General features: G+C 43.9%; 1 long non-coding RNA gene across 2 annotated transcripts in view; it reads right to left on the reverse strand.

Annotated features, from left to right (window-relative positions):
* LOC129708829 (uncharacterized) overlaps window positions 1-27,276 on the reverse strand; it is a 56,728-nt gene extending 29,452 nt beyond the window's left edge. Inside the window, exon 1 of one of the 2 annotated variants that reach the window (XR_008725418.1) lies at window positions 25,485-27,276. This is a non-coding gene — a long non-coding RNA (uncharacterized LOC129708829). The other variant, XR_008725419.1, reaches the window with a different exon arrangement.
* Between the last annotated feature and the right edge of the window lie 531 nt (window positions 27,277-27,807).

The following is a 27,807-nucleotide window of genomic DNA, read 5'->3' on the forward strand; positions in this document are numbered from 1 at the left end:
ATTTTTGGTGCCAGCAGTCGCCGAAAAAGTTGCATAATTGGGACAGGCCCATAAGCGTATAAAATTATGAGAGGGCTGGATAGGGGTAGACCGTCATAACCTTTTTCTTGGGCGGAGCACCAAGGCAAATTCCTTGTATGTGAATACTTGGCCAACTTACTTTCTCTGGAAGGGAAATGTCAAAGACAGTTTAGTTTATTAACACGTGTACCCAAGTATAGTGAAAAGCTTTTTTGTTGAGAGCTATTCAGTCATCTACGAATTTGTAAAGTGAGTTGGATTTATATTCGGCTGTACAGGCGTGGATGTATAAGGAGTAAAGAAGGGGGCTGAAAATGTGTCCGTGTGGGGTACCATTATTAAGGATTGTTGCAGAGGACAATGTGTTCCCTATCCTCAATGATTGTGATCTGTTGGTCAGGAAGTCGAGGATCCTATTGCAGACTCCAGTGCTGACTCCAGGTTCCACGAGTTTGGAGATGGGCTGGGATGGGATAATGGTATTGAAAGCAGACTTGCAGTCAGATTGCAATCATGTATGGAATGTAGATGTATAAAAAGCATATTTTTAATAAAAAGGATGTGGTCAAAAGGATACGAGTATTTCTCAGCAGTATTTCTCCTTAGCGTTGCAGCTGATGAGAGGTTGATATGGCAAGAAATGTACCCTCATGCCAACAGGAGCTGAAGCATTCGGGACGGGCGAGGGGAGGGGGAGGGGGAGGGGGGGGGGGGGGATTCACTTGTATGGGGAGGCCGCTGAAGATAATGGTGACTTGCTCTTTAGTGGATATTTTGCTCCCTTTTTTAGGGTGAGTTTGTTCTTTTTCAGCACACAGGAGATTAAAGAGGTGCTTTGCAAAATATTCCAGGGATTTGATGGGGCAGATAGAAAAAGGCTGTTTCCACTGGCAGGGAGATGGGAAACATTTAGAAAATTGGTCGAGAAAACAGTGGGCCATTAATCATTTATCTGGAATTTTCTAACTAAAAGGTTAGTGGAAGAAGGGCAGTTATAATTTTCAGAAAGGAATTGGATGTATTATGTACTTGAAATGAGTAAAAACACATTGCTTCGAGTAAACAGAAGAGGCATGGCACTAATTCTTGTCTTATAACATCACAGCAGTGGACCATCTGGCTTATCAGATCTCTCCCATTAGTAACGTTCCCCTTCCTTTATATATATATATATATATATATATATATATATATATATATATTTCATACAGCTCAGAAACAGGCTCTTCCATCCTACGCAAGGGATAATTTTTACATGTGTCAAGCCAATTAACCTACAAAACATGTATGTCTTTCGGGTGTGGGAGAAAACCGAAGATCTCTGAGAAAACTCACACAGGCCACGGGGAGAACATACAAATTCCATACCGACAGCATCCATGGATTGGTGACGTTTCTTCATAAGTTCAGAAGTTATAGGAGCAGAATTAGGCCAATCAACCCATCAAGTCTACTCTGCCATTCAATCATGGCTGATCTGTCTTTCCATCTCCTGCCTTCACCTCATAACCCCTGACATCCGTAATACAGTCTGAAGAAGGGTCCCGACCAGAAACGTCACCAATCCATGTTCTCTGGAGTTGCTGCCTCAGCCTTTGAGTTGGTCCAGCACTTTGTGTCCCTTTGTATCAATTGCTTTCACTGAGAGCATTACTGAAGTGAATTGAATTTCAGATGACTACAGTTACGGGGAGCCAATGTTTGGGAGATGCAGGAAGATTTAGGTGGAAAGCTTGTTGCTCCACAGGCAATAGTTACTACTAGTTTGAGGCCTGATATAGTGTTATGGTCAGTTAGTCAAAGGATAGTGTATTTTGTCGAACTGATGGTGCCTTGGGGGAACTTAGTGGATGAGGCTTAGGATAGCAAAAGGCTTAGATATGTAGAGTTGGCAGCAGAAATTGAGCAGCGAGGTTAGAGAGTAAGATTATGAGTGGGTGGTAGAGGTGGGGTGGGGGGGCGGGGGATGTTTTGGGATGCCAGAACCAACTGTTGAGCCTTCCCGAGGAGTTGTGGGCCTACCTCAATGAAACACCAATCAGCGCTTATCTTGGAGTTATAGCACAAGTGCTTTGTGTTTTAATTGTAAAGGCAATGATACACAATGGATGACCCGGCGAGGGGGGACTGCCATGAGGGGGGGGGGTGTAGAACAAAGGGGGACCTGATGAGTACACTGTGTATACTTTGTAATTTTGTCTGCGCCCATATGCAGTAACTATTATGCAAGCAAAGAATTCCACTGTGACTTGTCACACGTGACAATAAAATATTCATTCATTCATTCATTCCAATTAAACTACTGCAGTGTAACAGCATTTAAGTGTTATTCAAATTATCTTGTGATTAAAGTTCAATATTTCTGAATTATTTGTCGACTGTTCTTTGAAGGTAACAGCTGTTTAATATCGAGGAGAGCAGGATCAGCCATGATTGAATGTCGGAGTAGACTTGATGGGCCGAATGGCCTAATTCTGCTCCTATCACTTATGACATCCCATAACCCATTTATTGCTCCAGGGAATTTTACATTGAATATTTATCAATGTCTTTGCCAAAAGTAATTTGTAGATATTAATTTATTCTTTCCGCAGGTGTAGAGATCCAGCATTTTTTAAATTAATTCTGGAAAAAAGCTATGTTTAGATTTGTTTAGTTTAGTTTTTGTCACAGTGAAAAGCTATTGTTGCATGCTAACCAGTCAGCGGAAAGACAACACGTGATTACAATCGAGGCATTCACAGTGTACAGATACATGATAAAGGGAATAACGTTTAGTGCAAGATAAAGCCAGTAAAGTCCGATTAAACATTGAAACATAGAAAATAGAAAATAGGTGCAGGAGTAGGCCATTCGGCCCTTCGAGCCTGCACCGCCATTCAATATGATCATGGCTGATCATCCAACTCAGTATCCTGTACCTGCCTTCTCTCCATACCCTCTGATCCCTTTAGCCACAAGTGCCACATCTAACTCCCTCTTAAATATAGCCAATGAACTGGCCTCAACTACCTTCTGTGGCAGAGAATTCCAGAGATTCACCACTCTCTGTGTGAAAAATGTTTTCCTCATCTCGGTCTTAAAAGATTTCCCCCTTATCCTTAAACTGTGACCCCTTGTTCTGGACTTCCCCAACATCGGGAACAATCTTCCTGCATCTAGCCTGTCCAACCCCTTAAGAATTTTGTATGTTTCTATAAGATCCCCCCTCAATCTTCTAAATTCTAGCAAGTACAAGCCAAGTCTATCCAGTCTATCCAGTCTTTCTTCATAGATAGTCCAAGGGTCACCAATTAGGTAGCTAGTAGCTCAGGACTGTTCTCTAGTTGTGGTAGGATGGTTCAGTTGCCTGATAACAGCTGGGAAGAAACTGTCCCTGAATCTGGAGGTGTGCACTTTCACACTTCTATACCTTTTGCCTGATGGCAGAGGGGAGATGAGGGAGTGGCCGGGGTCCAACTCATCCTAGATTATGCTGCTGGCCTTACCGAGGCAGCTTGAGGTATAAATGGAGTCAATGGAAGGGAGGTTGGTTTGTGTGATGGTCTGGGCTGCGTCCACAATTCTCTGCAATCTGTTGTGCTCTCGGATGGAGCCGTTCCCAAACCAATATGTATGTGCTGAATAAATTAAGCAATGATGAAAACACGTCGAAAATGGTGGAACAAATTAAACAACATGGCAGTGAAAAACGGCATGCACTAAAAGTATAATATTCTTGTAGTAAGTAAGCTATATGAAACCAAAGCAACACCGTAGTTCAATAATAACAGAATTTCCCTGAAACCATCAGTATAAACACACTGCATATTTTCTCCAATTTCTGGTGTAGGAAAAGCATAAAATAACACTCTGCAAGAATTGCCTACAAATGTATTTCAGCAATTGTAGTGAAGTTGGTACCATTATCATGCATCTTTCCAATTGGTTACTCAGCTACAGTTGTAAAGAGTAATTTCTTCAAGCATTCAGCTGCTTTATTATTATCACCAGTACTCTTTGTTAACAACTTATGCCCTTGGCATTGTGTTCTAGGCTAATACCCACTCAAATATTGTGATTTATTGGGGATATTTATCTAGAAATTGATTGTCCCCATTGTGCTTATGTGAGTCTCGTAAAAATAGCTAGAGTCATGGAGTCATACCGAGTGGAAGCAGCCTCCTCTGGCAGCTCGTTCCATACACTTACCACCCTTTGTGTGAAAATGTTACCCCTCAGAGTCATAGAGTTATGGTCATAGAGTGATACAGTGTGGAAACAGGCCCTTCAGCCTAACTCACCCACACAGTCCATCAATGTTCCAGCTACACTTGTCCCACTTGCCTGCACTTGGTCCATAACCTCCAAACCTGTCCTATCCATGTACCTGTCTAACTGTTTCTTAAATTATGGGATGGTCCCAGCCTCAACTACCTCCTCTGGCAGCTTGTTCCATACACCCACCACCCTCTGTGTGAAAAAGGTACCCCACGGATTCCTATTAAATCTTTTCCCCTTCACCTTGAACCTATGTCCTCTGGTCCTCAATTCCCCTACTCTGGGTAAAAAACTCTGTGCATCTACCCAATCTATTCATCTCATGATTTTATGCACCTCTATAAGATTTCCCCTCACCCTCCTACGTTCCATGGGATAAAATCTCAGCCTACTTACCCTCTCCCTATAGCTCACACCCTCTAGTCCTGGCAACATCCTCGTAAATATTTTCTGAACCCTTTCAAGCCTGACAATATATTTCCTATAACATGGTGCCCTGAACTGAACACAATATTCTAAATGCGGTCTCACCAACGTCTTGTACAACTGCAGCATGACCTCCCAACTTCTATATTCAATACTCAGACTGTTGAAGGCCAAAGTGCCAAAAGCCTTTATGACCACCTTAACTACCTGCGACTCGACCTTCAAGGAGCCATGTACTTTTACTCCTAAATCCCTCAGCTCTACAACGTTACCCAGAGGCCTACCATTCACTGTGTAAGTCCTAAAATGCAACACCTCACACTTCTCTGTATTAAATTCCATCAACCATTCCTCCACCCACCTGGCCAATCGATCCAGATCCTGCTGCAAACTTTCACAACCATCTTCACTATCTGCAAAACCACTCACTTTGTGTCATCAGCAAACTTGCTGATCTTGCCCTGTATGTTCTCATCCAAATCATTGATGCACATGACAAACAGTAACGGGCCCAGCACCGAACCCTGTGGCACACCACTAGTCACAGGCCTCCATTCTGAGAAGCAACCTTCCACCATCACCCTCTGCTTCCTTCCATGGAGCCAATTTGCTATCCATTCAGCTATCTCTCCTTAGATCCCCTGAGATCCAACCTTCCATCCAGGCGGCACCTTGACGAATGCCTTACTAAAGTCCATGAACACAACATCTACAGGTCTGCCTTCATCAACCTTTTTGCTCGTCTTCAAAAAAATCAATCAGATCCCACTTGGCCGATGTTCCTTTTCCAGCAAATAACCTGCTCCAGTTAACTTGAGTAAGACCTTCTCTCATACCCTCAAAGTTGCCCTTGCCTCAGTTGAGCATTTTGAGACATGAACCCTCTCCGTCCCTATCCATTACTATCTTAAACCAAATCGAACTGTGGTCACCGGTCCCAAAAGGCTCCTCCACACACACTTCATTAACTTGCCCGTCCCAATTTCCCAATACTAGATCCAGCGTTGCCTTCTCACGTTTGGAAACCTCCCCATATTGTTTAAGAAAACTCTCCTGAACACTTTTGAGGAATTACACCCCATCTAAACCCTTCATGCTATGATTTTCCCAGTCTATATTGGGAAAGTTAAAATCCCCTACTACAACAACCTTATTTGACCTGCAGCTGTCTGCAATCTCCCGGCACATTTGTTCTTCTAATTCCCGTTGACTATTCGGGGGTCTGTAGTACACCCCCAACAAGGTGATCATCCCTTTCTTGTTCCTCAGCTCCATCCATATAGCCTCACTAGACTAACCGTCCGTAATGTCACCTCTGAACAAGCCGTGACATTCTCTTTAACCAACGATGCAACCTTTCTTCCTCTTTTTCCCTCACCCTTGTCTCTCCTGAAGCTCCTGTACCCCGGAACATTGAGCTGCCAGTCCTGCCCCTCCCTTAACCAGGTTTCAGTCATGGTTACCACATCCCAGTCGCTCGTCGTACCTATCCATGCCCCAAGCTCATCTGCCTTACCCGTCAAGCCCCTTGCATCTGCGCCGACCATCGATCTGCTCATCATCAAATTGAAAAGACAGTTGTATTAAAGGAGAATATAGAGAATCACAAGAGAGAAGTGGCTCTGCTGTCAATGTTAACTGAAGGAAGGAAGCAGCAGGGTTACGTGGAATGTAAATTAGAATGAATCAGACTGTTTAAGTGACTTGTGCAATTGTAATAATCTAATACTACTGTTACTATAACAACATTTATAGGCCATTTGGTAGGTGCTTGGATAGATTAGTTTATTTTACTTCGGAGTCACGTGAGTGACTACATGAAGAACCCCGCCAGGATGCATGCGTGTCATATCGCTACACGCATTGCGAAACAGTCAGGCGGGGAGGAACAACGTTCCCCGCAGCGGCAAGTTTAAAAGCCAGAACCTGCAGGTAAAAGATACTCAGCGGTCTTTTTTGTTGTTCCCATACTGTTTTACAGGTGGGGAGTCAATGGACAAATCCAAGAAAACAACGAGGGCTGCGACAAAGCTGGCGCGGGAGGACCGCGGAGTCCCTAGTAACCTCTTCAAAAAATTCAAGAAGATTAGTCAAACATGACCTTCCAGGCACAAATCCATGCTGACTGTTCTTAATCAGACCCTGTTTATCCAGATGCTTATATATATATATTATCTCTAAGTATCTTTTCCATTAATTTGCCCACCACTGAAGTCAAACAAACAAGCCTATAATTGCTAGGTTTAGTCTTAGAACCCTTTTTAAACAATGGAACAACATGCGCAGTACGCCAATCCTCGGGGACTATTCCCGTTTCTAATGACATTTGAAATATCTCTATCATAGTCCCGGCTATTTCTACACTAACTTCCCTCAATGTCCAAGGGAATATCCTGTCCGGACCTGGAGACTTATCCACTTTTATATTTCTCAAAAGTGTCAGTACTTCTTTTACTTTGAAACTCATAGTATCCATAGCTACTCTACTAGTTTCCCTTACCTCACATAATTCAATATCCTTCTCCTTGGTGAATACCGAAGAAAAGAAATTGTTCAATGTCTCCCCCATCTCTTTTGGCTCTGCAGATAGCTGTCCACGCTGTCTCTCCAATGGACCAATTTTATCCCTCGTTATCCTTTACTATTAATATAGCTGTAGAAACCCTTTGGATTTACTTTCACCTTACTTGCCAAAGCAATCTCATGTCTTCTTTTAGCTTTTCTAATTTCTTTCTTAAGATTCTTTTTACATTCCTTATACTCCTCAAGCACCTCATTTACTTCATGCTGCCTATAATTATTGTAGATCTCCCTCTTTTTCCGAACAAGATGTCCAATTTCCCTTGAAAACCAGGGCTCTTTCCAATTTTTACTGTTTCCTTTCAACCGAACAGGAACATAAAGATTCTGTACTCTTAAAATTTCCACTTTAAATGTCCTCCATTTCTCTTCTACATCCTTCCCATAAAACAAAATGTCCCAGTTCACTCCTTTTAAATCATTTCGCATCTCATCAAAGTTAGCCTTTCTCCAATCAAAAATCTCAACCCTAGGTCCAGTTCTGACCCTCTCCATAATTATATTGAAACTAATGGTATTGTGATTACTGGACCCGAAGTGCTCCCCAACGCATACCTCCGCCACCTGTCCCATCTCATTTCCTAACAGGAGGTCCAACACTGCCCCTCCTCTAGTAGGTACCTCTATGTATTGCTGCAAAAAACTATCATGGATACATTTTACAAACTCCAAACCATCCAGCCCATTTACCAAATGTGTTTCCCAGTCTATGTGTGGAAAGTTGAAATCTCCCACAATCACTACTTTGTGCTTACTACTAACATCTGCTATCTCCTTACATATTTGTTCTTCCAATTCTCCATCCCCATTTGGCGGTCTATCATACACCCCTATAAGTGTTGCTACACCTTTCCCACTTCTCAGTTCCACCCAAATAGCCTCCCTAGATGAGCCCTCCAATCTATCCTGCCAAAGCACTGCTGTAATCTTCCCTGACTAGCAATGCAACACCTCCACCTCTTGCCCCTCCAACTCTATCACACCTGAAGCAACAAAATCCTGGAATATTTAGTTTCCAATCACAGTCCTCCTGCAACCATGTTTCACTGATCGCCACAACATCATACTTCCAGGTGTCTATCCAGATTCTAAGCTCATCCACCTTTCTTACAATGCTCCTAGCATTAAAATATACACATTTAAGAAACCCCCCATCTCTTATTCTCTGTTTATTTCCTTTTTTTTCTTTCTCCTCTTGTGCCCGAGTGCTTCCCTTTTCTGCTTCCTGCCTCCCATTCTGTCATCTAGCTTTCTCTATTTGAGTCCCTCGCCCCAACCATTCTAGTTTAAAGTCTCCCCAGTAGCCTTTGCAAATTTCCCCACCAGGATATTGGTCCCCCTCGGGTTCAAGTGCAACCCATCCTTTCTGTACAGGTCCCAACTTCCCCAAAAGAAGTCCCAATGATCCAGAAACTTGAATCTCTGCCCTCTGCACCAGTCTTTCAGCCACGCATTTATCTTCCACCTCGCTCCATTCCTACTCTCACTGTCGCGTGGCACAGGCAGTAATCCTGAGATTGTTTCCTTTTCCTTAACTCTCCTCCCAACTCCCTAAATCCTCCCTTCCGGACCTCTTCCCTTTTTTTTTACCTATGTCATTGGTACCTATATGTACCACAACCTCAGCTCCTCTCCCTCTGATTTCAGGATATCTTGGACGCGTTGAGACACGTCCGAGACCTTGGCACCAGGGAGGCAAACCACCATCCTGGTCTCCCGACTGCGTCCACAGAAACGCCTATCCGACCCCCTAACAATAGAGTCCCCAATTACTATTGCCCTCTTCTTTTTGTCCCTACCTTCAGGAGTAACAGGGCCAGTCTCTGTGCTGGAGGCCCGTCCGCTTTCGCTACCCCTGGGCAGGCTATCACCCCCATCTGTACTCAAACAGAAGTACTTAATTGCAAGGTGTACCAACATTGGAGTACTCACTCATCCCTGCCTCTGCCCCTTGCCCTTCCTTAGCGTGACCCACATGTCTCTCTCCCGTGGTTTTGGAGTGACCTCCTCCCTATAACTCCCCTCTATGACCTCCTCACTCTCCCTGACTAGACAGAGGCATCAAGCTGCTGCTCCAGGATCCTAATACGGTCCCTTAGGAGCCCCATCTCGCTGCACCTGGTGCAGATGTGGACGTCTGGAGGGCCATCCGACACCATGACCTCCCACATCTGACATCCCGAACAGTACACTGCTCTGGCTGTCATTCTCCCGCCTTACCCTGGGTCCGATACAAGTACAATACAATAGAAACTGTTGGGAGAAATCAGCAGGTATCTGACTCACAACAGCTGCTCCCTCTTTATCTTTAAACTGTACCTTGATTATATAAACAAAAAGCACTGTACCTTTAGCTCACTGTACCTTTAGCCCACTGTACCTTTAGCCCACTGTACATTAACTAAAGCACTGTACCCTTAGCTCACTGTACCTTTACAAAAGCACTGTACCTTTAACCAGAAAGTAGAAATGCTAACCTCATGTTGCACCCAATCAGCTGCTTCCTCTAGTCTGCTTCCACCAATCAGCGGCTTCCACCAGAACCCTCCCTATGAAGTGTGGAACGTTACAGACTTTGGTAAAAGCCCTGACCCTCATCCACACTCTCCAACGATCCCGGGCCTCTGTAAAAGCAAGCCCAGCGCTCGATTTATATACTCACCGCCCTGACCCTCATCCACACTCTCCAACGATCCCGGGCCTCTGTAAAAGCAAGCCCCGCGCTCGATTTATATACTCACAGCCCTGACCCTCCTCCACTCTCTCCAACAATCCCGGGCCTCTGTAAAAGCAAGCCCCGCACTCGACTCAGTTCACATGTCGCTGACTTTGTCAAAGGGAAAGGCTACAGGCTTAATAGAGGCTTGCAATAACCTCATTGACATCAGTAAACCGTCCATCAGATTGGTAGCAAAAGTAATTGGCAAAATGGTGGCTGCTTTTCCAGCCACACAATTCGGACCTTTACATTACCAAAATTTACAGAGGGCAAAAATACGAGCGCTCAAAATTAATGCTGGTCATTTTGACAGACCAATGAAGCTACCAATCGAAGCTAAAATGGAACTAAAATGGTGGAAAGATAACATTCGGCATTGCTCCAATCTAATCATTATCAGCAACCCTTCTATGGTGCTACAAACTGATGCCAGTGCACTTGGTTGGGGTGCCACTAATTCCATCTCCAGCTGTGGAGGTAGATGGAATGCACAGGAGGCATCATTATTACAAACACTGGGCATAAACTACCTGGAAATGTTGGGTGAATTCCATGGCCTAAAGTCATATTGTTCTGGGTTATATCACCAGCATGTTAGACGACAGATTGACAATACCACCGTGGTAGCATATATCAACCACATGGGTGGAAACAAATCGACATCATGTGACAATCTGGCTAATACAATTTGGCAATGGTGTATCCAGAGAAATATTTGCATATCAGCTACTTACCTACCAGGTAAACTAAATTTAGTGGCAGACACCAGGTCACGCAAATTTAATGAAAACACCGAATGGATGTTGAATAAAAAAGTATTTTCTGATATTACAGCATGGTATGGAACACCAGATATTGATCTATTTGCATCCAGACTTAATCACAAGTTATCAAACTATGTTTCGTGGGATCCAGACCCTGGGGCAGCGGCGACAGATGCATTTTGGCTTGCATTGGGGGAAATTGTTTATTTATGCATTCCCTCCTTTCTGCCTCATCATTTGGGTATTAAGGAAAATACAGCAATACTCTGCGTCTGGTAATTTGGTAGTACCTGATTGGCCTACTCAACCATGGGTCCCTGTGCTACTGGACATGGTATTAGAACCATGTATCACCATCCCGAATAGACCAGATTTATTGGTTCATCCCGTAAGAAGGGATAGCCACCCATGACATAACTATATGAATTTATTAATTTGTAGAGTCTAAAAATACCTCTACTACAGCTGGGACTGACGGACCGAACAGTGAACATGATTTCGGCGGCCCACAGACAATCCACCAAAAAACAGTATCTGGTATATATCAGGAAATGGGAGATGTATTGTCACAGAAACAGCATCACCTACAGATCAATGAACATCCCGTCTGTTCTGGAATTCCTGGCAGGCCTCCATTATGATGAGGGGCTCAGTTATAGAGCCATCAACTGTGCCAGAAGTGCCCTTTCAACACATCTATGGCAAGGAACAGAGTGTCATTTTGTTGGGACTTACCCCCTGGTAACAAAACCTATGAGGGGAATTTTTAATATCAATCCCCCAAGAACCAGGTACTCACAAATATGGGATGTGAGTATTGTCCTGACTGCTAAGGAATTGGTCTCCTGCAACAGCTCTGTGCCTACAAAGACTGACACTGAAAACAGACATGCTGATGGCTTTGGTCACGGCACAAAGGGTACAGTCATTACATAAATTAAGACTGGACAACATGACTTCTTCATCTGGAAACATAACGTTTCATATTTATGAATTAGTCAAGCAGAACAGACAGGGATCAGCAGGCCTCAATATAGAATTTAGGTCTTACCCGACAGATGATCGTCTCTGAATAGTAAGACATTTGTTGTTATATATGGAGAACACGAAAATCATCAGAGGCAATGAGAAGGCACTTTTAATCAGCCACAAGCAACCACACAAAAAAGTGACGGTCCAGACCATCTCAAGATGGCTGAAACAGGTTCTAATACAGGCTGGGGTGGATACTAATATTTTGAAATCTCATTCCACCAGGGCTGCAGCTACATCGGCAGCTTGTCCCAATGAACCAAATCTTCAAGACAGCAGGATGGTCAAGGGAAAAAACATTCCAACTATTTTATCATAAACCAGTAATTAAACCTGGAACGTTTGCAGAAACAATTTTAAATTCTGTAATATAATTTCACCCCATAAATAGGGGCTATAATTTAGTGTTAATAAATTTATCATGGATTTCAATGTCGGATTCATGTCTAAATTATGTTGACACAATTCCTCCCACAGTCATTAAGGCAGATGTGATGCATGGACTCGTTTCCACGGCATGAAATCACAGAGCTTTGAAATCTTCACGTAGTCACTCACGTGACTCCGAAGTAAAATTGTAAGATTAAATGAGAACTTACCAGTTCGAAGTTTGATCGTTATTTTATGAGGAGTACGTTGAAGGAATACGTGCCCTCCGTTCCCACCCTTGATCATATACTCAACTGGTATTTTTCTTCTCTAATCTTACTATGTTCAGTCATTACAGTTATCTGTGATTTCACACCGCTGCTTTGAAGAATGACATGCATGCGTCCTGGCGGGGTTCTTCACATATTTCCTCAACGTACTCCTCATAAAATAACGATCAAACTTCGAACTGGTAAGTTCTCGTTTAATCTTACTAGTTTAGTTTAGTTTATTGTCACGTGTACCGATAGATGGGTCTGCAGGACCGCACTCTAGCTGATGAGGGGCCCGTTCAGTCGCTTGATAACAGCTGGGAACAAACTGTCCCTGAATCTGGAGGTGTGCGTTTTCAAACTTCCATCCCTCTTGCCTGATGGGAGAGGGAAGAAGAGGGAGTGGCCGTGGTGAGACCCGTCTTTGATTATGCTGGAGCCCAGAGGCTTGCCTTAGACAAGGTTCATTGGATGCTAATTCTCTGAGTGTGGTGTGAAAATCTTTTGCCCAATGAAGACTAAAAGTGTTTCATTTTTCCTGCACATTCAGTGAGATAAATAATGATATGAACCAGAGAGGAGATACAAGGAACTGCAGACGTTGATTTACAATAAAAGCCACAAAGTGCTGAAGTAACTCAGCGGATCAAGCAGCATCTCTGGAGAACATGAGTAGACGATGTTTCAGGTTGGGACCCTCTGAAATGAACTTCCCTTGTGAAAGCCATATTGGTTACAGTACAAATGTCCTTATGACACAGTACAGGAGGTTTAGTAAACCCAAACTATCATTTTTCTGTAATAGGACTCTATTGGCACAGAAGGACATTCAGGTCAGTTCTACAAAACGATAACATGAACTGTTTATATTAATGTCCTTTAGATTTCCACGCAGTTCATATTTTTCTTGGTGAATAAATAAGACCAGCTTATTACTTAATGCATGCATGGACAAAAACACTGTGAGTTTATAAAACGCTGTTCACAGAAAAATATTTTCCACAAATATTTTCCATGAGAGGAATAGATCGGGTAGATGCCCAGAGGAGGTGAATCGAGGACCAGAGGACATAGGTTTAAGTTGAAGAGGAAAAGATTTAATAGGTATCTGAGGGGTAACCTTTTCACACAAAGGGTGGTGGTTGTAAGGAGCAAGCTGCCAGAGGAGGTAGTTGAGGCAGGGAAGATCCCAACATTTAAGAAAGTTAGAAAGGTACATGGACGGGACAAGTTTGGAGGGATATGGCAGGTGGGACTAGTGCAGCTGGGTCATGTTGGCCGGTGTGGGCCAGTTGGGTTGAAGGGCCTGTTTTCCAAACTGTATCACTCTATGACTCTATAAGAGCTATGAGATGGGTGGGTTGATGGTGGGGCAATTGTGGTAATTGAAAGGTTGATCAGAAAATAGGTTATATAGTTTTAAGGATGAAACCAAGGACTTCTATGATATATTTTAAATTGTCAGTATGGCCCAACGTGGTTTATAGCCAAAGTACCATTGAAATGTCATTCATAATCGTAATGTAGGAAATATGAAAAACAATTTGAAGGTTCTACCAACAGGCATGAAATAACGGGCTGACATTACTTTTGTGAATTTTATTGGGAAATATTATTGGGAGTGAATACCCGGCAAGCTATTATTTTCTTCAACTAAGGCAATGAAATCTTTTACATTTACATGAGGGAATAGACATGGTCTCAGCTTAGTATTTCATTTGTTAGACACAATCTGGAGCAGCACAGCAGTTCTCCAGCACTGTGTTGGAATGTAAATCAAGACATTGTGGTCATTTTGCTGTAATGCTTGAATTTACAATTTCAAACACATTACCTCCATTAACTTGCTGAAAATGTCATGTCATAAGTGATGGGGCAGAACTGCTCCGCCATTCAATCACGGCTGATCTATCTCTCCCTCCTAACCCCATTCCACTGCCTTCTCCCCTAACACCATTACTAATCAAGAATCTATCTATTTCTGCCTTAAAAAATATCCATTGATGGCCTCCACAGCCTTCTGTGACAAAGAATTCCACAGATTCGCCACCCTCTGACTAAAGAAATTCCTCCTCATCTCTTTCCTAAAATAACACCTTTTAATTCTGAGGCTATGACTTCTGGTCCTAGACTCTCCCACTAGTGGAAATATCCTCTCCACATCCACTCTATCCAAGCCCTTCACTATTCAAGTTTCAATGAGGTCCCCCCTCATTCTTCCACTCCAGCAAGGCCAGGCCCAATGCCGTCAAATGCTCTTCATACGTTAACCCACATTCCTGGGATCATTCTTGTAAACCTCCTCTACACCCTCTCCAGAGCCAGCACATTCCTCCTCAGATATGGTGCCCAAAATTGCTCACAATACTCCAAATCCGGCCTTCCTTACTACCGATGTGTTGAGCTATGCTAAAACTGTCCGTCACATTCATAGGTAGAGTTGATTCAAGGAGATTTAGTTTTAGAGATACAGCATGGAAACATGCCCTTCAGTCCACCGAGTCCATGCTGACGAATAATCACCCATACACTAGTTCTATCCTACACACTAGGGACAATTTAAAGAAGCCAACCAACCTACAAACCTGCACGTCTCTGGAGTGTTGGAGGAAACCGGAGCACCCGAAGAAAACCCACGTGGTCACAGTGAGAACATACAAATTCCATACCAAAACCACCCATGGCCAGGATTGAACCCGATTTTCTGGCATTGTAAGTTTCTTAAATTTGCGATAGTCCCTGCCGCAACTACCTCCTCCGGCAGCTCTTTCCATACGACCACCACCCTTTGCGTAAAAAAATTACCCCTCAGTTTCTATTGAATCGTTCCCCCCTCACCATCAACCTATGTCCTCTGGTTCTCCATTCTCCTACTCTGGGCAAGGGACTGTGTGTTTACCCAATCTATTCCTCTCATGATTTTGTACACCTCTATAATATCACCCCTCATCCTCCTGCGCTTCAAGGCATAGAATCCCAGCCTGCTCACCCTCTCCCTATAGCTCAGGCCCTCGAGCCCTGGCAACATCCTCGTAGATCTTCTCTACACCATTCGAGTTTGTCCCCGTACCCTTCCCAGCTATCCAACATTTTCAAAGGCATTTGGACAGGTGTACATGGATAGGATAGGTGTGGTGAGGTCTGTGCCAAACGCGGGCATGGTGGACAAGTGCAGATGGGGCACCTTGGGCTGAAGGGAAAAAATGGGCAAATTTTTGGCTGAAGGGTCTGTTTCCGTTTTCTATGACTATATGGCATTATGACTTCAATGTAATACTGCAGTGTTAAAGGAGTGGTCTTTCAGAAGATATATTAAATCAAAGTCCTGTCTTCCTTCTCAAATGAACATTAAGGATCTAACACTGCCATTTCATAGAGCATGGGTATTATCCTGGTGATTGGGTGAATATGTTATTCTAAATATCATTTATTAACAATTAAACATTCGTTTTTTCAAAGATGATCCAATTAATATCACAGTGCCATGTACAGAGGTCACTTTGCAAAAATTACCAATTAGATTTATCTTTGTTATAACAATTCAAAGAAACATCTCAGGTTATAAAATGCTTTGGGAATCCCAAACAATGCCATAAATACAAGGTAGTCAAAAATGCTGGAGATACTCAGCGGGTGAGGCAGCATCTATGGAGCGAAGGAAAAAGGCAATGTTTCTGGTCGAAACCCTTCTTTTCGAGTCGAAATCGAAGGGTTTCGACCCGAAACGTTACCTATTTCCTTCGCTCCATAGATGCTGCCTCACGCGCTGAATTTCTCCCGCATTTTTGTCTACCTTTGATTTTCCAACATCTGCAGTTCCTTCTTAAACCATAAATACAAGCATTTATTTCCCTACAGATTTATAGAATCACAGAGTTTAGTTTAGTTTATTGTCACATGTACCGAGGTAGAGTGAAAAGCTTTTTTGTTGCGTGCTAACCAGTCAGCGGAAAGACTACACATGATTACAACCAAGCCGTCCACAGTGTAAAGATACATGATGACTGCCTCAGTGTGATCTTGAGGGAATCGTTAGACTTTAGAGATACAGCGTGGAAACAGGCTCATTAGCCCACTGGGTCCGCGCCGACCAACGAGCCCTATACACTAGCACTATCCTACACACTAGAGACAATTTTCAATTTTTACCAAACCCATTAAACCTACATATCTGTACGTCTTTGGAGTGTGCTACATGGCACACAAAAAGGCTCTTTGGACCAACTCGGCCATGATTACCAAATTGCCTAACTGAGCTAGTCCCACTTGCCTGCTCTTGATCCATATGACTCTAAAAGCCTTGTCTCACTATACGAGATCATTCAAGAGTTCTCCCAAGTTTGCCCTGATTCGAACTCGGAGATTTACGGTAATGGCCGCTCGTAGGTACTCGGGGCTCTCGTGACATTTTCAATATGTTGAAAAATTTTCACGAGTCTTCCCGAGCTTACAGCGTTTCCCAAGTACCTGCCGTTAGCGTCACGAGCCGCTAAGAGACGTCCCCGAGCTCCGACGTATCCGCTAGGTACATTCTACGTGCTTACCACGAGTTTGATTTTTTTTTAAACTCAGGAGAGCTCTTGAATGAACTCGTACAGTGGGACACGTCTTTAACCCTTTCCGAAATATGTACCATTTAGAAATGTCTTTTAAGAGCCGTAATTGTACCCACCTCCACCACTACTTCTGGCATTTGGTGACCCTCGGACTATCCTTGATCGGACTTACCTTGCACTAAATGTTATTCCTTTATCACATATCTATACACTGTGGAAGGCTTGATTGTAATCATGTATTGTCTTTCTGCAGACTGGATAGCACACAACAAAAGCTTTTCACTGTACCTCGGTACACATGACAATACACTAAACTGAACTAAACCATATACGCACCACAATCTGTGTGAAAAAGATGCCCCCTCTGGTCCCCTTTAAATGTGCTTTCTCTCATCTGAAGCCTTTGCGCTCTCGCTTTGTATTCCCCCACCCTGGGGAAAAGGCTGTCTATTCACCTCATCTGTGGCCCTCATGATTTTATACACCTCTATACGATCACCCGTCAGCCTCCTAAGCTCCAGGGAATAAAGTCCAAACCCATTCAACCTCCCCTTATAACTCATATCCTCCAAATCCAATAACATCCTCGTAAATCTTCTTTGCACCCTTTCCAGTGTATGTCAGACACGCATGGAACGGAATTGGCTCTTTAGATCAACATTGCAACAATGATCTTGTCCGTGTTTGTATTCCTTTCCCTCTTATTTATTGCTGTGTAAAAATCCGAACATCTGTTTTAACTTACATTTCGACATCATCAATCTGGATAACTCCCTCAGTGGCAAAGGGGGGGTGGAAAAGGGAGGGGGTCGCAAAACGCTAAACTGGTGAAATTAAGCAGTGTTAAATTATAATGGGTTTACAGCAAGGTGAAGGAGAAAAGGATTGGTTTGAATTTCCCAAACTTTATGAAATTATAACTGAAAACCATACAGGTAGTACGTTGATAGCTTTGGGATGTTTTAAAGTTAAACCTTCAAATTAAGGAAACAATGTTTATTTAGTTAAGGAAGGAACTGCAGATGCTGGGTTTAAACCGAAGATAGACATAAAAAGCTGGAGTAACTCAGTGGGACACACAGCATCTTTGGAGAGAAGGAATGGGTGATGTTTCGTGTCAAACTAATCAAGTCTGAGGAAGGGTCTCTACCCGAAGCATCACCCATTCCTTCTCTCCACAGACGCTGCCTGTCCTGCTGAGTTACTCCAGCTTTTTGTGTTTATTTAGTTTAGTTTAGTTTAGTTAGTGCAGTTTATTACCACCTGTACCGAGGTACAGTGAAAAGTTTTTGTCGCATGTTATCCAGACAGCAGAAAGACAATACATGATTACAATCGAGACATTTATAGTGCACAGATACATGATTGATCACCAGCAATGTACGATCAAGGATAGGCCGAGGGTCACCAATGAGGTAGATCTGTCTGAGTCTATGGAATTCTCTGTCTCAGAGGGCGGTGGAGGCCGGTTCTCTGGATAATTTAAAGAGATAGCTAGATAGGGCTCTTGAAGATAGCAGTCAGGGGATGTGGGGTGAAGGCAGGAACAGGGTACTGATTGTGTATGATCAGCCATGATCACATTGAATGGCGGTGCTGGCTTGCAGGGCCGAATGGTCTACTCCTGCACCAATTGTCTATTGTCTTTCACCATTGTTCTCTGGTTGTGGTAGGATGATTCAGTTGCCTGATAACAGCTGGGAGGAAACTGTCCCTGAATCAGGTGGTGTGCATTTTCACACTTCTGTACCTTTTGCCTGGTGGGAGAGGGGAGCAAGGGGCCAGGGCCAGGGCCAGGGCTAGATTTGTCCTTGATTTAGTGATGGTCTGTACAGGTTTCTCTGTTAACTAATATCCAGTAAACTAGGGTCGGACAAATCTTTAATCTTTTAGCATATCTTTCACTCATTTGTCTCGTGTACCGTCTATATCCCTCGCTTCACTTTCCCCTGACTCTCAGTCTGAAGATCCGAAACGTCACCTATTCCTTTTCTCCAGAGATGCTGCCTGTCCTGCTGATATACCCCAGCATTTTGTGTTTATCTTCAAAATCTTTCCTTTCACCTCTATGCCCTGCTGTACTTTGAAGTTGCTGGGCCATGACTAGCTTCCATAATTGGAAATAGTCAGTGAGACCCTGATCTCAAGTTTTGCACGTGGCTGATTTCCGTTTGTCATAGAGTCATAGAATCACACAGTGTGAAAGCAGGTCCTTCGGCCCAACTTGCCAACACACCGACCAACATATCCCATCTACACCTGTCCCACCTGCTGGCCTTTGGCCCATATCCCTGTAAACCTGTCCTATCCATATACCTGTCTAAATGTTTCTTGCAATAGTACCTGCACCAACCACCTCCTCCGGCAGCTCGTTCCATATACCCACCACCCTTTGTGTGAAAGAGTTACCTCTGAGGCTCCTATTAACTCTTTCCCCCCTCACCATATCCCTCACCTTCCCCTCACTGGTTCTCGATTCCCCTACTTTGGGACTTTGCGTTGACCCGATCTATTCTAATGATTTTGTACTCCTCCGTAGGATCGCTCCTCATCCTCCTGCTCTCCAAGGAATAGAGCCCTAGCCTGCTCAACCTCTCCCTATGGCTCAGGCCCTCGAGTCCTGGCAACATCCTCGTAAATCTTCTCTGCACACTCTGGTATTTAAAATCCTACCTCTCTTACTGATTGTGACTGCCGCTGTCTCCATGACCTTTTTCTCTCTAACTAGTTTTCATTCGAGTGACTGGAAAATGTAACACCCATCTGGGACGTTATTTCAAACTCACACAAACTAATCTAAAAAAAAACAAAAAACTGATGGAGTAACAAGGTTCGGGTAGCATCTCTGGAGGAGACAGATAGGGTACGTTTCTGGTCGGGACCCTTCTTTAGTCCAGAAGACCATTTCTGAAGAAGGATTCTCACCCGTAACATCACCTCTCCCTGTCCTCCTAAGATGCTGCCTGACAGAGTTAATCAAGCATCTGATGTTCCTTGTGTCATAAGATCATGTGATAGGAGTGGAATTAGGCCATTCGGCTCATCAAGTACTCCGCCATTCAATCCTGGCTGATCTATATTTCCCTCCTAACCCCATTCTCTTGCCTTCTCCCCATAACCTCTGACATCAGTACTAATCAAGAATCGACCGATTTATGCCTTAAAGATATCCACTGACTTGGCCTCCACAGCCTTCTGTGGCAAAGAATTCCACAGATTCATCACCCTCTGACTAAAACAATTTCTCCTCATCTCCTTCCTAAAAGAACGTGCTTTAATTCTATGGCTATGATCTCTGGTCCTAGACTCTCCCACTAGTGGAAACATCCTCTTCACAATCCACTCGATCCAATCCAACTATAGTACATTTCAGTGCAATATAGGATAAAAATAAAGGAATGGAGATATGTAGATAAAATGTTAAGGAAGAAACTGCAGATACTGATTTACCCAAAAGATAGACACAAAATGCTGGAGCAACTCAGCAGGGTCAGGCAGCATCTCTGGAGAGAAGGAATAAGTGACGTTTCAGGTCAAGACCCTTCATCAGGCTGACCAGTCTGAAGTTGGGGCTCGACCCGAAACATTACCTGTTCCTTTTCTCCAGAGATGCTATCTGACCCGCTGAGTTACTCCAGCATTTTGGAACTATCTGAGATACACAGGTAGTTCTACCAAGTGCTGCACAGAAGCTATGAGGCAGCGACCAGTTCCGATATTACAACTTTCTGTTGCTCCCTCATGCAATGAATAAGTACATAGAGCCAAGGAGTAAAACAGCATAGAAACAGGCCCTTCAGCCCATCTTGTTCATGCCAACCAAGCAGGATACCCCATCTAAGCTAGCCCATTAGTCAGGGGTTATGGGGAGAAGGCAGGAAATTGGGGTTAGGATGGCGAGATACATCAGCCATGATTGAATGGCGGAGTCGACCTGATGGGCTGAATGGCCTAATTCTTCTCGTATCACTTATGAACTGATTTGCCCGCTTTTGACAATGTCCCTCTAAACCTTTCCAATCCATGTGCCATTTAAATGTCGTTATTGTACCTGCCTCAACTACTTCCACTTACATTGAGAAAGGTAAAGTTAGATCGAACCGTAAAAAACAGTATTGTGAGCTGGAGCACCAGGCAGCAAGTCAAAGACTAAAGAAGGTGCACCAAAGAACCTTTAAATTCTTAAAAGCACAATAGACAATAGATAATTGGTGCAGGAGTAGGCCATTCAGTCCTTCGGGGCAGCACCGACATTCAATGTGATCATCATCCACAATCAGTACTCCGTTCCTGCCTTCTCCCCATATCCCCTGACTCTGCTATTTTTAAGAGCCCTATCTAGCTCTCTCTTGAAAGCATCCAGAGAACCTGCCTCCACCGCCCTCTGAGGCAGAGAATTCCACAGACTCGCCACTCTCTGTGAGAAAAAGTGTTTCCTCGTCTCCGTTCTAAATGGCTGACTCCTTATTCTTAAACTGTGGCCGTGGTTCTGGACTCTCCCAACATTGGGAACATGTTTTCTGCCTCAAGAGTGTCCAAGCCCTTAACAATCTTATATGTTTCAATGAGATCCCCTCTCATCCTTCTAAACTCCAGAGTGTTCAAGCCCAGCTGCTCCATTCTCTCAGCATTCGACAGTCCCACCATCCTGGGAATTAATCTTGTAAACCTACGCTGCACTCCCTCAATAGCAAGAATGGCCTTCCTCAAATTAGGGGACCAAAACTGCACACAATACTCCAGGTGTGATCTCACTAGGGCTCTGTACAAACTGCAGAAGGACCTCTTTGCTCCTATATTCAATTCCTCGTGTTATAAAGGCCAACATGCCATTCGCTTTCTTCACTGCCTGCTGTTACTTGCATGCTCACTTTCATAGACTGATGTTCAAGGAACCCCAGATCCCGTTGTACTTCCCCTTTTACCAACTTGATGCCATTTAGATAGTAATCTGCCTTCCTGTTTTTGCTACCAAAGTGGATAACCTCACATTTATCCACATTAAACTGAATCTGCCATGCATCTGCCCACTCCCCCAACCTGACCAAGTCACCCTGCATTCTCATAGCATCCTCCTCACAGTTCACACTGCCACCCAGCTTTGTGTCATCTGCAAATTTCCTAATGTTACTTTGAATCCCTTCATCTAAATCATTAATGTATAGTGTAAATAGCACGTTTGCCCACAGACGTCTCGTAGCTTTGTGGTTAATCTACTGCACTGGCTGCCGGAGATCTGGATTATTGATACAGAATTAAATCATGTCAAAGCAGCTAGGAGCTCCGGCTCACCCCGTGGATCGGGAATCGGAGGTGGTGGGGGCGAGGGCGATAACCGTGGGCCCGGTAAGATGAACTGGGGGGGAAGGGGGGGTCTCACATTCCGAGCCCTCAAGCTCAGCTGCAGGAGACCCCACCACTGGGCGATGTGTGTAGGAAGCAACTACAGATGCTGCTTTACGCCAAATACAGACACAAAATGCTGGAGTAACTCAGAGGGACAGGCAGCATCTCCGGAGAGATGTAATGGGTGATGTTTCTGGTCGGGACCCTCCCTCAAACCGAGAGTCCGGGAGGAGAGATATGGAAGTGTAAGGTCATAAGGTCATAAGTGATAGGAGTAGAATTAAGCCATTTGGCTCATCAAGTCTACTCCGCCATTCAATCATGGCTGACCTATCTCGCCCTCCTAACCCCATTTCCCTGTCTGCCTTCTCCCCATAACATCTGACACCTGTATTAATAAAAAATCTATCTATCCCCACCTTAAAAACATCCACTGACTTGGCATCCACAGCCTTCTGTGGCAAAGAATCCCACAGATTCACCACCCTCTCCTCATATTCTTCCTAAAAGAACGTCCTTCAAATCTGAGGCTATGACCTCTGTTCCTAGACTCTCCCACTAGTGGAAACATCCTCTCCACATCCACTCCATCCAAGCCTTTCATTATTCTGTACGTTTCAATAAGGTCTCCCCTCATTCATCTGAACTCTAGCGAGTTCAGGCCCAGTGCCGACAAACACTCTTAATTGGCTAGGTGTGAAAACGACAGATCAAAGCAGACGAAGAGGACCAGGAGAGGAGTGGGACATCATTTTGTGGGATGACGGAAATGGAGGTGATGGCTACAGTGACCTTTGTGGCCATCTGCAGCTGGAACTATAAAACAGCACCGAGATGGCGTCTCGTGATGGGCCAAATGGCCTAATACTACTCCTATCACTTATGACCGTATCACCAAGGACTCAATGGACTGTTCTGCACAATCTGTACTGACTGGGGTGATAGTCTTGCTGAGCTGTATGCAAAAAAACCTGGTGCATACATTAAAGAAACCATTGAATTTAAATTAAATAAATCTGCAATTAAAATGCAAATAGCTGCACTCTGGTGAACGTGGAAACACCCGATTGCTCCCATAATGTTTTCACGGGAAGAGAATATGTGATCCATCAATGTGGTTAACTCGAAGGTAGACACAAAATGCTGGAGTAACTCAGCGGGACGGGCAACATCTCCGGAGAGAAGGAATGGGTGTCATTTCAGGTCGAGAGATGCTGCCCGTCCCGCTGAGTTACTCCAACATTTTGTGTCTACCTTTGATTTAAACCAGCATCTGCAGTTCTTTCCTACACAAATGTGGTTAACTCTTTCACTGACTTTCGCCAGTGAAATGCATATACCATGAATCAGATTATATTTCTAAAGGAAAGTGTTTGCACGTTTGACTCGCTAGTATTTATACTCTCCAAAGCGTGTCTCTGAATTAAAGAAACAAAACTTGTTGATGTGGAGGATTTTGAAAATACCAAATGTGGATAACATTTGGATAACATGTGGATAACATAGCATTGTACTCAGTTCCTATAAAGTAGTTCAGTTTATAGTTTAGCTTGGTCTTAAAAATGCATCTGGGAATGAAAAAAAAAGATTCTGAAAATTTGCTGACAAATGTCCGACAAATGTCTAAAAATAGACCAGTGGAAACTTGGTTCTCCATTTTATTCTGCAATATACATCAAATGGATATTTATTTTAGAGGCACAAGGAATTGCAGATTCTGGTTTACCAAAAAGGACACAAAGTGCTGGAGTAACTCAGTGGGCCAGGCAGCATCTCTGGAGAAAATGGATAGATAGACGTTTCAGGTCGGGTTGGTAATTCTACCTGGTTTTATTAAAAATGGCCTTTTATTACAATCATCTGACTGTGCTGAGATTTCAACACCTTGGTTTATACTGAAGGAAAATTATAAGTAATACATATGTAAGCATTGAGGTGGTGATTCTGTATGAAAGTCCTTGCCTTAGTCCTGTGAAAAGACTAATAGGATTCAAATGCAAAAAGCAAATCTCAGGGATGAAAGTGATTTAGAACATTGGATTTGTTCCGTTCAATCGAGGACCAACAAATTGTACACCATTTGAGAAACAAAGCATTTTATTCAATGTTACGATTGTCTTAAAACATGTATCTCATGTTCCGATTTGCATCAGATACAGTGAGGCACTAGATTACAGTGATTTATTTTCTTTTTAAAAAAGCATTGTTAAAGATTTTTAATCTCTGAAGACTGCATGTTTTGCACTTAATCGGTCATTTAACTTGTATTAAATGGCAATCGGGGAAACAAAAGGATTTAAAACAATGCTTTTACGTTAGGGATATTTACTTACAGTTTTGTGGATAAAAGAAACCCTGTTCGGATTTTTTTTTATTTGCCTCCCCACGATTTTTATAAGGCGTTTGTGCTGACAGAGTACAATCCCGTAGCTTTCTAGGCAGATGCAAGTATATTTTGGAAGAAGATTCTACGCTGGTTGATTTTGATTAATGCTCTCTCAATTAATATATTGTCGGCACCGTGGATTGCAAGGTTGATTGCGCAGATTGATAGCCTTTTTTTTGCCATGGTCTTCATCCTCTGGTGGGATTCCCCCTGCAAACAATGGAATGAGCAGCACCAGCCTGCACTCAGTGTTTTAAGAGGACGCTGTGCTGTGCAGCCTTTTAAGGACCTTTATTTTTTGGCTGAGGATCATTTATCGGGTTAAAACCCACTGCGTTTGGACTGTGTGGCTCCAAGCGGCCGATTTAAACCACTGTGAATGATATCAGAAGAGGGTCCGGTCCGAGTGTTACTGGAAAACCGAACTGATCCTTATACGGCCACAGATTTTAGAAATGGAAAACCTTTTTCCAAATCCTGCAGCGCCCTGAACCAGCTCCATAAAACACAAAAAGACACACAATGAAGGAAAATGCTGTCAGGACAATCCGTTTACCTCTATCACCATTAATAACATTTAACTCAATGCAACCTGCTGATGGAATCGCAGTCCCTGCAGTATTGTTACTGAGGGATGGGAATGTTTATTCATATTAAGCACCCACCTTTTGACAGCCTGTCAGATCCCAATGGAGATTTTCTCTTCCCGTTATGAATTTCTCTACATATATACAAAATTCCGATCGTACCAACCTATGCAAAAGGTGAATCCGGGATGATTTAATCCATTAATTATTCAGCTGCAAGTGCCTGGTGGAATTGCTATGTGCGCAAGGGGGTTTCGGTGGCATTTTGCAATGCAGACTCTCCATTAAGGCTTTAGTTTTTTTTTTATTCCTTCAAACGCATCCTCTTCCCCCCCCTCCCCTCCTTTGTACTACTGTCCCTGGAGGGGCTCTGGCTCACGTGCCATATGCATCAAATTGGCAGCATCCTAAGCGTGCTACTCATTCCTGATGCAGCCTTCGCTGCCTGTAATTTATATATATATATTTATATAAAAAATATATATATATTTTGCTTTTGGCTCGTTTAGACGCTGAAACCTGGCCTTGAGTGCAGCTCCTGAACTTGAAGCAGAGATGTGCAAAGACGCAGCCAGGATAACAAAGATCGCCCATCCAGGTGATAGCACCACCACTCCCCCCTTGTTATCCCGGCGTTGTTTCTCTCCCCCGGCTGCATTGCATCCCTTCAAGTGAAATCCCTGGAACGGTAGAAGAAAACAGGTTGATCTATTCATTCGGTAGCTGAAGGCAGGGATGGAGACAGGCATCGAGAGGCGGTTTAATCCCGATGCGGCTGCAGAGATGTACTGAATGGCTCAGGCAGTTTGGGAAATGTTTGTGGCAGCGGCTTAAAAGCTGCGGTGGGGTTAGCGTGACTGTGTGCAAGTCCCGCTCTCTCCGGCACTCTCCAGCAGTCGTGCAGTGCAATCCCTGAGATCCTCCACACGATGGCCAATGATGTTTGGTACCAGGCAGCTGCTGCTCCTGCATCCAACCAAGATATGAAGGGGGGAAGTGGGTCACCAAAAGCTGCCCTTTAATTTGAGTTCTGCGCTGACGGAGAGAGCCAGGAGCCGTTGTCAGTCCGCTGCTATTATTGCGGTCCCTGATCACTGTTCAGACAGGGAACATCAGGCGGCGAGCTTTGCAAAACAATTTCTTTAAATAAAAAAAAGAGGCCTTGATCAAACGGTTGATGAAAAGTACTGTATCCTCTGTCTCAACCCTTGCAGGTATGTCGGCATGGCACAGGAAATATTTACAAAGAGCCGGGCAGGCAAGTCATCCTTCCTCACAGCCTCCCTTGCCCTATATTGTGGATGCAGACTTCATGCATGGTCTCTCTGCTTAACTGCATGCCAGGAAAATTAACCTGTAAATCCAGCAGTCAGTTTCTTCTCTCTCTTTCTTTTCTCCCCCCCTCTCCCTCCCCCGTTTTTTGCGCTCCCCCCGGTAATATTTTCCTTCCATCGGAGCGGCGGCGTGGGGTGAGACGGGATCCCGTCGCTGCTTTGTTCCTGCTGCATTGGCTGCTTTGCCGCACTGCGACTGGGAAGCTGCAGCAGTCGGAGCCACGGAGCTCTCTGGCAGAATTGCGATCGTGAGGAGAACCAGCAGCACAGTGACACTGCAGTCAGCTGACGTTGTGTGGTGTTATCATCTCAGTGGTGCTCCGCAGGCTTCACCCGACGTCCGCGTGTAGCGTCACAAGACGAGGGGGGGGGGGGATCCCTCCTCCCAGCGACGGGAGGGGGAAGGCCCCGCCGAGCACCCGCAAGAAAACGTCCCGGCTTCACCTCCCCCTCTTCTACCTGCCTGGAAGATCATCTGTTGGTGTAACTTTTTGGCAGGTGTGCAGAAGAGCAGTGTCCCTCTCCCCTGTGACACAGAAACGGCAGCAAACTTTCCCCTACCTGCCCTGTGAAATGCCTGCATGAATAGCAGCATTAATCGGATCTGCGTAGAAATATATTTAATCCACCCCTCAGCTACAGTGCAGTTCCTGCCGACAGTTTCCTTGGCTGCTGTAACCCCTTGACAGGCAGCGCTGTGCAACTTTCCTCTCCAACCGGCTGCTTAGAATTGGTTCAGGTTTAAAAATAGCACGTCCCAAATGGTGGCCGATTCTCAAAAGGTTTGTAGCAGAATATTTAAACTATGCATTAGATAAACAATGGTTGGAAGTATGTGCTTTCTAAGATGATGCTCTGCTTATCATGCTCCTCATTATAGACTTACACAGTCATTTTCCATTTTGTAACATCAACATAGAAACAGATTAAATAGCTTTGCAACAAATATGCCATGGTTTCATTGAAAAGGACGAAGCAGGATAAGGGCAATAGGCCGCAGTTAAACACAAATCTAAAAATAACCATGGAATAACAGCAAATTAAAAAAAAACATTTTTCAGGGAAGTGCTTTGGGTATTTCCGTCCCTTGTTCGAATGTTTACGGTCACTGAATATGCACTGAAGATAGACATAAAAAGCTGGAGGAACTCATTG

This window comes from Leucoraja erinacea, chromosome 2, assembly GCF_028641065.1.
Source record: "Leucoraja erinacea ecotype New England chromosome 2, Leri_hhj_1, whole genome shotgun sequence".
In the NCBI taxonomy this organism is placed as follows: Eukaryota; Metazoa; Chordata; class Chondrichthyes; order Rajiformes; family Rajidae; genus Leucoraja; species Leucoraja erinaceus.